The sequence below is a fragment of the Engraulis encrasicolus genome, chromosome 10 (genome assembly GCF_034702125.1).
Source record: "Engraulis encrasicolus isolate BLACKSEA-1 chromosome 10, IST_EnEncr_1.0, whole genome shotgun sequence".
Lineage (NCBI taxonomy): Eukaryota > Metazoa > Chordata > Actinopteri > Clupeiformes > Engraulidae > Engraulis > Engraulis encrasicolus.
Genome location: NC_085866.1, coordinates 18,562,315 through 18,569,814, shown reverse-complemented (window position 1 = coordinate 18,569,814; position 7,500 = coordinate 18,562,315). Strand labels below are relative to the sequence as shown.

The following is a 7,500-nucleotide window of genomic DNA, read 5'->3' as shown; positions in this document are numbered from 1 at the left end:
TACAAACCCATGTAACAAATATCACATATACACATACAATCACATTTCTAAGTCACAATCCGAATTATCTACTTTATTCCACAAAAAAAACCTCTAGCCCTTTGTTTAAACACCATTTTTTGTGTTTGCAGATGGAACCTTACAGGACCAGGCACTTGCTCTTTTTTCATAGGCATGTTGAGTATGCACCATTACAATTTGGGAACCCAAATAACTAGGGGCTATCCCTTTGATAATGTTGAACACATGATTCTGTTTTAGCTGTTCCCTTAGCTTAACACACAGAAAGTCCACTCTCTTAAAGCATGTCTCTTTCCTACTCTCTTCCTCACATGATCATCCACATGATTGGCCATTGTGAACACCACACATGCTTGACACCATTTAAAGCCAATTTGTTTATCTTGTTCTCATCAGAGACAAATAAACAAAGGATACGAATTGCTGGAACCATGTCCAGTGGTCTGATGTCACAGAGATAAACTAAGATTGTGTCAAGCATGTGTGGTGCTAACCAAGTGACTAGTAGTAAAGAAAAGTGTCATGCTTGGTAGGACTGACATGTTTTGGAGCTGCATGATTGCCGTGACCATTGCTTTGAAGCACTGAAGCACAATTTCTCCAAAAGAAACATGCATGTTAACATGTACTGTGACTACAGAAGAAAATCATGATCTTTTAACATAGAGGCATACTCTCTTTTGTTACCAGAGGTGTCAAAGTGAAATTTCTGTAGGCCCCCCTTAACACATACCGTCCCACCAGTGGAATGCTCTAATAATATCTGAAAAAGCTTTAGACAGTACACTAAGACAGTACACAGGGCCTTTAGTAACACATTACAACTTGGTCATTGCAAGTCTGGAAACAGCTAATTTATAACAGGGGCCGTGTCTTACTGGGTTATTATTGTCCCATGAAAAGATATATTTACAAATCTGCAGAAATGTGAGGGGTGACACTTTGCATCAACACCACATGCAAAATTAGAAAGTTAGATGGAGCTAGAAATGTATATTACCATGAATTTCTCACATGAGAAATGTATGCTTGAAAAAAAAGTACCATATGCAGCCATGGGAAAAGGCAAAAGAAGCCCTCATTTATGCATGCTGAATGAGTACGCCCGCTGTCACCCAAAGACATATGGCACTGTCACAGTAGTTAACTAGGGACGGAGTCACACGCACTGTCGCCAATGAGGCAGTTCATCGTTGAACTGAATTGAACCATGAGAGAGAGAGAGAGAGAGAGAGAGAGAGAGAGAGAGAGAGAGAGAGAGAGAGAGAGAGAGTATACGTGGGTGCAAGAGGAAGGAGCGGAGGGATGCAAATAGATGGAGAGAGAGAGAGAGAAAGAGTAGAGGAGAGATAAAGAGAGAGCATACCACTACAAGCACTGGAGAAAACAAGCACTCACACGTAGGCTTGCACACACGCAAATACACGCACAGCTGCCACACTATTGTACAGGCAAATCATGTTCAGAAATATACACAAAACAACCAAAAATGTGACACACACACAGAAAGAGGAAGACAACTACGAAAAGGCAAATAGTCAGAAGGAGAGTGGTCTTATAGTGTCATCATGTCTGAACAGTGTTTTCATCACACAGAAAAGCAAAGAGAAGGCAAGCAGTGTGTATGAGAGAGAGAGAGAGAGAGAGAGAGAGAGAGAGAGAGAGAGAGAGAGAGAGTCCGAGTTAGGCCACCCACACACACAAGCTACCTTTTCCCCCCCCAATACACACACACACACACACACACACACACACACACACACACACACACACACACACACACACACACACACACACACACACACACACACACACGGATGCATGCACATGCACACAGACACACAGACACAGACACAGACACACAGACACACACACACAGGCCACCTTTTATCCCCGTGTGTCTCTGGCCATCCGTCTCCCCCTCTAATTACAGGAAACCTAATCTCCATGGCGATGGTGTGCTGGGGCCGTCTCCCGGGATACGAGGGGCAACGCCGCAGAAATGTCTCACACCAACCCACGGCCTAGTCCCTATTCTGTCCTACGGGGGCCCACAAGGGACACAAAACACACTATCGGGCCCCCTGCCCTTCCCTGCCCTGCCCTGGGTGCAGTATCGGAGCTTAAAGGGCAGAGAGGATTAAGAGGGAGGGTACCGTGCAGATAACTACAGGCTTCCTCTTACACGCACATTACATTACACAACAACGTAACCGCAACAACATGGGCATCGACTTACACATATTAAATAGTATCCCAGCAAACAAACGGGCGCCAACTTACAGTACATACATTAAACATGAAGTACACATTAAACATGAAGCCATCAAACCCAGGCATTACATTACATTCATCAAATACTAAGTGCTACTAACCCAACAAATATGGGCATTACATTACACACCTTAACCCCTTAGCGCAGAGCCTATGTTATAACCGTACTGTCACCAAAAGTGTAATGGCTATGTCTTAAACTGTTACTTAAGGCTCTCTGTACTGTCATGGCAATGTTGTTATGATGTAGTTGAGTATTTTCAGCAAATAATGAATAGGCCTGCTGGCGACCCTCATCTGCAGACACAAAACATGCCAAGAAACATGGGCTTCAATTTGCACATCACAAAGCCTGTTGGTGCAGATAAGACTGTCTGCTGAAAAAAAAAACCCTCAAATTCATTATGACAACATTGCTGACATTAACTGACAACATTGCTGACATTGCTGACATTATCGCTGATCACTTTAAAACTGCATGCCTTTTCTCCCCACTCACACTTAACTGACACTTCATTTTCCACTCTGTTCGTAAAGAGGGAGTTCCACATTCACTCCAATTCATTCAAGGTGACATTTGGAGGGGATTTCAAGCACTTCCCTAGCGCTTGAATGTATTGGGACAAACTACACTTGCAGATGCACCTGCAAAAGTGAGTGTGGTAGTACAGTAGTGGAAATGGCAGTAATGGGACAGGTCTCAACACTCTGTCATTTGCCATTTTGGTAACAAGAAGCTCTTAATAGACACACAGTGGTCACACAGGGGCCTATATGTACTTCATATATGTACTTTAGGGCAGTCATGGGTAAGCTGTTAGGGAATCAGACTTGTATCCCAAAGGTTGCCGGTTTGACTCCCGACCCGCCAGGTTGGTGGGGAGAGTAATTAACCAGTGCTCTCCCCCATCCTCCTCCATGATTGAGGTACCCTGAGCATGGTACCGTCCCACCGCACTGCTCTCATTAGGGGCTGCCCCCTTGCACTGGTGAGGCATAAATGCAATTTTGTGTGCAGTGTGCACTTGTGTGCTATGGAGTGCTATGTCACAATGACAATGGGAGTCAGAGTTTCCCAGGGCTTTCACTTTCACTTTCATACGTCTATACTGATATACAGTACATGTGTAAACCATTTGGATTGCCTTTCTAGAGTTTTTATTGTCTATTGCATGTCAAACTCAGGCCCGGGGGCCAAATGTGGCCCGCGGAGCCATTTTATTCGGCTCGGGAGATCATTTCAAATGTCTATTACAGTTGGCCCACATACACCATCAATGTATAGTGTAATATGACTTGAACATGAAATTTGCTGTGTCACAGGATGTGTAGACACATTTGAACTAACAAATATGATGGGAAAGAGTGTATGTGATATTTGATTATCATTATGAAATGCATGCATGCACAATTTTAGTCCATTTTTTTAAACAACTGTGGAGTTCGGCCCACGACTTTGCTCCAGGTTTTGATTTTGGCCCTCAGTCAATTTGAGTTTGACAGCCCTGGTCTATTGTATTGCATTGTTTTGTACTGTATTGTGTTATCATTTCCATTGTTCACTGTGTATTGTTTATTGTGCTGCAGTGTGCTGCATACTGTTACCCTTTCGATTGTCAATTGTTTTCCTTGAATTGAATGGCATTGTATTAAATGCATTTCAGAGGCCATCTTAAACAACTCCTTTGGTCAGGTACGTTGGACATCTCCAAGGTGAACATTACAGAAGACAAGGCCCCACGCACTGTCCTGATTTGCCAAGTTTAATTACATTTCGGGACTTGACCAAAATGTTGCAATTAAACTTTGAAAATGAGGATAGACCTTTTCTTTGTAAATCTATGCTATATTTATTATTCTGTATGTTGACTTACGCATGTGCCAACATCTACTGGAGTCCATTTTCTTATACACTCACCGGTCACTATATTGGACACACCTGTCCAATTGCCCATTGATGCCATTCTCAATTTCTACTCAGCCAATCCATATGGTGGCAACTCAATTTACAATTTACTGCCGTTCAAATCCAGCATCAGAATCGGTTAAAAAAAAAAAAGTATTTCAGAAACTGCTGATCTGCTAGGATATTCATACACAACCATCTCAACAGGTCAGAGGATAATGGCCAGATTCATTTGAGCTGCTAGAAAGACAACAGTAACCCAAATGATCGCTCCTAACAACTAAGGTATGCAGAAGAGCATCTCTGATCGCACAGCATGTTGAGGCTTGGGGCAGATTGGCTACAGCAGCCAAGGACCACACCAGGTGCCTCTCCTGTCATCTAAAAATAGGAAAATGAGGCTACAATTTGCACAGGCCCACCAAAATTGGGCAATAGATTTTGGAAAATTGTTGCCAGGTCTGATGAGTTTTGATTTTGGCTACAACAGTGGGACGGTAGGGTCAGGGCGTTTTATGCCTTTATTTGATAGTGACGGTGAAGAGATGACAGGAAACGAGTGTTAGGGAGAGATGGGGAAGGGCTGGGAGATGACCCAAACTGGACTCGAACCCGTTTACCCATGGGCCCAATTGTGGGGGGCTTAGCGTCCTGCGCCACAGCACCCCATCCTTATACATGTTTTAAGTGTACTCAGCCAGTTAAACCGAGTCTAATTCACGGACTTCAACTGATACAATTCGCAACAAACTTATAAACACACGTTTCACTTTAAACGTTAAAGACACACCGAGTATGTTTGGGTACCATTGACATTAACTTTTTCACCCACCGGCCACTGTGGCTAGTGGTTTTCCCAAGTCACTAGCCATTCAGGTATTGCACTAGCCACAGATTTTATATTGTTTTCTTTTTCTTTATTATGATAAGTGTACGTCTAACCTAAAAAGATGAGGTGCTAAATCAAGATGAGTGTACAGCTTTCTACAAGCAAACAGAAACTAAGTTGCTGGGCTTTTTCTTGAACTTGAATGCAAACAATTGATGCACAAGGGGAAAACAAGAATATAGGCTACTATGATGGCATACCAAAGAATAAACTGCCAGTCAAATTGGCTAGTGACACTGAAAGTATTACAAGCCACAGCCAAGTTTTACCAGCATTTGGCCGGTTGGCAGGTGCCAGTGTCAAGCCCTGTTGCGTACACCAAGTATGCGACTTCCCCTTATACATTAAGCTGACGGTAGGCCTTAATAATATCATCAAGGTCTAATAATATCGTCTTCTCTTCCACACAAGCTTTCACACATACACACACCCACACTCACACACCCACAGAAGAGTGCATAGAAAAGAGGGTGCAGTAATGATGAGAGAAATAAGGAAGCCAGAAGATATGTTTGAGAGAAAATGAAAACTGAACAAACACAGACGTAGACACACGTAGATACACGTAGACACACAAAGACAGACACAGAGACACACAGACAGACAGACAGACACACACACACACACACACACACACACACACACACACACACACACACACACACACACACACACACACACACACACACACACACACACACACACACACACACACACACACACACACACACACACACACACGTCGGGCAGGAAGTTGAAAGCTGAGCTGTGAGAGAGCCACTGTCTCTGGTGACGGCCTCACTCTGCAGCCTTTGTGTGTTTGTGTGTGTGAGAGAGAGAGAGAGAGAGAGAGAGAGAGAGAGAGAGAGAGAGAGAGAGAGAGAGAGAGAGAGAGAGAGAAAGAGAGAGAGAGAGAGAGAGTGTTGACCAACGCCACAGTTTGCCCAACAAACATTCCTCAGGAGGCACCTCAGGATAGAAGAGGTGTGTGTGTGTGTGTGTGTGTGTGTGTGTGTGTGTGTGTGTGTGTGTGTGTGTGTGTGTGTGTGTGTGTGTGTGTGTGTGTGTGTGTGTGTGAGTAACTCTGACTTACATGGACAGAAAAGCATTCACTCTCTCAAACTGACAGTTTATGACATCCAAACTGAGCTCTTTCTAAATGCGCATGTGTTATATACTGTATATAGTATTCTATATGTGATAGAAAGAGGTGAATTTTACATTGTATGAGATGCGTGCGCGCGTGCGTGTGTATGTACTGACATCATTCAGATCATTTGTGTATTGCTGTGGTGAAAACACAAGAGAGGTGCAGTATACAGTATGTCAACCAGTGGGGTTGTAATCACCAGACTGCTATGATCTAGCACAGCCCTCAAACCACCACAGTGGGTGCTTCTCTCTCTACAGAAAACAAATTTCTACACACATTCACTCTCACTCTCACGCTCAAAACTCAAAACACACTCTCAATTCAATCAGTGGTTCTCAACTGGAACAGTCTCGGGACCCAACATTTTCCATTCTCATTCGGTCGCGACCCAAATTTTTTTGGCGTTCAAGTCAATTCAATGTATTTCTCAATATATAACCACAATAGGCCTGTTTAATGACATTATTATTATTTCTTATTCATTTATTATAAATAATATAGGCCTATATTTATTATACATTTATTTTATATCTATTATTTATGTATTTCTTGTGATTATTATTAGGCCTACTACTACTACTACTACTACTACTAATAATAATAATAATAAAAGGCTATGCATAGGCCTACTTGTGTTCTGCATCTGCATGGTCATTTTAACATTATCCTACATTTTAAAAAGTGGGCTGTGTGAACATTGCAGCATGTATCTGAGGAACAGCTAGCCTATGTCTTGACTTTAAAAATCATCTGATTTATTATGAATAGCAGTAGGCCTGTGAACGCAGCAATGAACAGAACACTGCGATTATTATCACGTATGCCTAGCTTGCACAACAGGAACACCTTTAGGCTAATGGGAGAGTTGGGGGTGTGTGTTTTTTTAAACTAATTACAAGGGCTTCAAAATCCGGTAGGATGGTAGACGGAGCATATCATTCAGTTCAGTGTCCAACCTGGACGCTGGTCTTGATTTGAGTTGTGGTGTGAAGAAGCCACTTTCACAAAGATAGTGTGCTGAAATATTTTTTAATAGCCCGTCTCGTGGACACGTGGAATACTCAGCTGTGACATGGCACCAGAACCGACACAAAGTGACTTTGCTGAATGCTGCTATCATTGAGTGGTCATGCAGTTCGATCAGCTGTTTCTCTTCCTCAGCGCAGCGCGTTATACGTATCGTCGGTTTCAAAAGGATTGCGCTACCCATTCTTTGCTCCGCGACCCACCCATGTCCCCTCCGCGACCCAATTTTGG

The 7,500-nt window shown here is 43.0% G+C and overlaps 1 protein-coding gene across 2 annotated transcripts in view; it reads right to left on the bottom strand.

Annotated features, from left to right (window-relative positions):
- cep104 (centrosomal protein 104) overlaps window positions 1-7,500 on the bottom strand; it is an 89,521-nt gene that overhangs the window by 36,373 nt on the left and 45,648 nt on the right. The gene's annotated exons all lie outside the window — the stretch shown is intronic.